Raw genomic sequence first — 4129 nt, 5'->3', positions numbered from 1 at the left:
GGAGTGGGGACCTCCCACTCATGCTTCAGAAAGAGGTACTTCAACCCCGCCAACAACCGATACAAGTTGGGGGAGCTGGAATGGCGCCAACCTCACATAGTTGAGGAAGTCCGCGAAGTACTAGTCAAGGGGGAGGAAGGCCCCGGTCTTTAAGTGTTCATCACTCCAGGCCGCGAAATCATCCTCGAGTGGTGCTCCGCTCCCCCTCGAAGGGAGGTTGGGCGATGAGAGCACCTGTCCCAACGTCGATGTTATGGGACATCAGAATCTTGTTGACCCTTCCTTGGGTCGTTATTTTGGAGACATTCCTTTCGTCCTCGAAAAATGCGTCAGGAGCAACTGCGACCTCCTTCTCCACCACGGGGCTGAATTCAGGAAGGGGGGAATCAGGGACGACCTCCTTTCCCTTGTGAGATTGCTGAGACGACGAGCCAGCTACGTTCTTCTTGGATGCGCCTTTCTTGGGTTCCATCAGCTCGCCTATCAAATAAGAATGACCGAGTTTTTAGTGGGCGACTTAGAATTTTTTGAACAAAAGAAATAACAAAGGCCAGGGGTCCTAACACGCGAGCTGATGCAATATCGGCCCGCGGTGTGATGCCACGTGTTGCCTATGCTATGCGCCTAGGTTTCCCAGCAAACCCCTGATATTTAGGGATCTGTGTGTCTGAAAGTAAGGCCACCACCCTTCTTAGGGAACGGATTATAGCAAAACTGCCCAAGAAGCGTAGCCCCTACGCAACCTAATGTCGAACCCTAAAAACCTTTCATCTCCTACATGCCTAATGGATATTTTCTAAAAATTACCCTGGAATCACCCGAAGATTTACCCAGTTTATGAACATCACCATCCTAGATATATTTTAGAACTTACACAATAAACCTAAACCGAAACCTGTGTACCAAAAACATGTGGGAACAGCCTAATGCTAGTGACGGTGAAGTGCAGATTAGCGTTATAAAGAAAGAAGAAATACACAAAAAACCAGTAAAAGAAAGTTCTAGTAGAATAGAGAATTTACAGTGCGTTCGTCGACGGAAGGAATGAGCAACGTAGAAGGAGAGTTTGTAAAAAAATCCTTGGCGGCTGGGCTTACGAAGGTTTCGATGGCAGATTTTTGGGATTTTATGAGAAAAGGAAGAAGGGTTTTCGAAGTTCAGAGGAGAGAAAACTAGGAAAAATTTCAAATGAGAGGGTATGGACACTGAAAATTGCCAACCCTATTTATACGTAATAAGCATAAAGAAACACGAACCATCCGATCAAGGTAATGCGAGATGCGAAGGTCATGTTTCGAAAGATTAAACGGCGGCAAAAAAGGTGGCCAGGCCAATTAATGCAATCCTCGAAACCCGAACAGACGCCAATCGCAGCGTTCCACGTGTCCAGTACTCAAGTAATGAACAAACATGGATAATTGCAATAGAAGTTTAAAAGTCCCCACCGTGTCAGTCAGAGAATGACGCCATAAGACACAGGCAAGGACTTGAGGGGCAAATGTACGCCCTGATATTCAGTCCGGGTCTTTTATGCAACTCGAGTACAGCTGGCTATCTAAGAACAATTCTAAGGGACCCACAAGTTGATATCTCCTTGGCAGAGGCAGTGCGACCCCCCAGATAATAACATGAGTTGAGGAACGTGAAACATTAAAGTACGAGCTGGAGATGGATATAACTTACAGCCTCTTGGACACGGGCTGGCATTATGCTTAGGTCGAAGTCCTCTGACCACCTGCCATGCCCACGAGTTTATTAAGCTGGATACGTTATATATAAACGTGCGTGGTCAGACATCGCATGTCCATTTATCCCTGAATTCTCGGACACGTAATATAAACATGCGTAGTCAGAAATCACGTGTCTGATTACGCCAGGCGGCCCATGATCATTTTTACCTAATGATTAGACCTTACCTTAAGATATATTGTAATATTCATCATTTGTAGAAGACAGGTCACAGAAAGGGATGTATATTCACGTGACAACCCCAACACCTATCCTGGGATGATTCTTGTATAAATACCAAGACCTTGGATAGAAAAGGGGTTGGGTTTTCTCTGTGTAGTGCAAATATTCTGTCAAAATATAGAGAGACATACACCAATAATATCGACTCGTGGACTAGGGGGATTTTAACCTCCGAACCACGTAAAAAGGAACGAGTGATCTTACTATATCATTCTAAGCATTTTTAAGAGTTATTATTCTTGTTACGGTTTTTCCTTAAGCACTAGTTTATTCCAGCTAATTTTCGTAATACACTGTTAGCAAAAAACCGCATCAACATATATGTTTAAAAATTCACAAGTGACCCACCTTATGCTTGCAAACTTATTGAGGACAAATTAATTAAGACCTTGTTGATTCATGATTTTTATTTAGGCATAATTGCGACGAAACTCCCTAAGTAGTTCATTTTGTAACACTTAACTCCCTTTGTACCGTTAAGAATTTGCTGCAGCCTCACTCTTTACTGTGAAGTCAATAAGCGTTAAGTTTGACTAAAATCATAATAAGAGACACGTGACAATATCATATTGGTCCAAAAATAGTTTAATTTAATAATTTTTATAAAAATATATTTAAAAATATTAAATAATAAAAAATTATTAAAAATTAAACAAAAAACTAGATTTTTTTAAATGTGAGATCTCAATTTTTTTTAATAAAACTCTATATATAATTTTTAAAATGACAAAATCAATTAAAATATTTATAAATAATATCTTAAAAATAGAATTAAACTTAACATGATTTTAAAAAACAATAATAAATAAATAAAATTGAAAAAATATATATAAATCACTTATCAACATTGAAGGTTATTTTTAATTATTTTTAAATTAATTTAAGTTTTATTCTATTTTTAAAAATTTTGTTTAATTTTTATTTCCAAAATTTCAGACTCTACATTAAAAAAAATATTTTTTAATTTCTAATATTATTTTAGTTCATTTTTAAATTATTTAATATTTTTAAATATATTTTATTTATTTATTTTTATAATAATTATTAAATTAAACTATTTTTTAACCAATATGATGCTGCCATGTGTCTCTTATTATGATTTTAGTCAAACTTAACGCTTGATTTAACCGTAAGGAATGAGGCTATAACAAATTCTTAATGACAGAGAATTTTGCCACCAAATATTTTATATAGGGAGTTAAAGTATTACAAAATGAACTACTTAGGGAGTTTTGCCGCAGTCATCCCTTTTATCCCTTTTATTTAATAGAAACATGAATTCATTACTAAATAAACATTCCTGGGCATTACAAACTACTCATCTGGGATATGAAATATGAAATAAAATAGTCCATTTTGCTAAGTTGTCGGCAACAAAATAAATTGTCTAGAAACATATAAATTACATCCAAAGATTTTTCAAGAAAAAAAAAAAGAAAAAGAAACGTCCGAGATAATAGCTCTGATTTCAAACACCTCAGAAACATTATTGAACTCATCAAATAAAAAATGAGGAATCTCCCTTAATGGAGACATTGTCTCTCTACAACAGTGGTGAGAGCAAATAACTCAGCTCTAGCATTTCCCAACTACTAGAAAAAAGAGAGGATACCAAATATTGTTATCTATTGAATAAATTTATGATATTTGTGGTGAAAATACTTAAGTTATTACGTTTGAAGTAGTTAAGTATCCAATATTATTTTTTTGACAGCAAAAGTACATTTCGTTCATGTTTTAGTGCAATTTGGTACAATCGTCAATTCTCACCGTTAAGTTCGATTGTGACACGTAAGCGAAAGTACTAAATTAAATAGATATTTGTAGTGAAGTATCAAATTAAAGGGATATTTGCTGCGAAAATATACCAAATTTAAGAGATATTTGCTGTAAAAGTATTCAAGTTAAAAGTAAATTTCACGACATGTAGGCAGACTTAACGTCAAAATAAACAACTACACTAAACTGCACCAAAACATGAATGGAAAGTACATTCGCCTCCAAAAAAATAACTTAGGTACTTAAGTGCTATAAAAAGAATAATTTAGATACTTTGCCACAAATATCCCAATAAAATTACATAAAAATAAGAGCAAAAAATTACATTCAACTCATAGTTATACAATGGTCATTAGCTTAGTCTAAGAATAGTATAATT

The sequence above is a fragment of the Humulus lupulus genome, chromosome 3, assembly GCF_963169125.1.
Source record: "Humulus lupulus chromosome 3, drHumLupu1.1, whole genome shotgun sequence".
Taxonomy (NCBI): domain Eukaryota; kingdom Viridiplantae; phylum Streptophyta; class Magnoliopsida; order Rosales; family Cannabaceae; genus Humulus; species Humulus lupulus.
The sequence above is the reverse complement of the archived record's forward strand: the minus strand, read 5'-3'. Positions refer to the sequence as shown.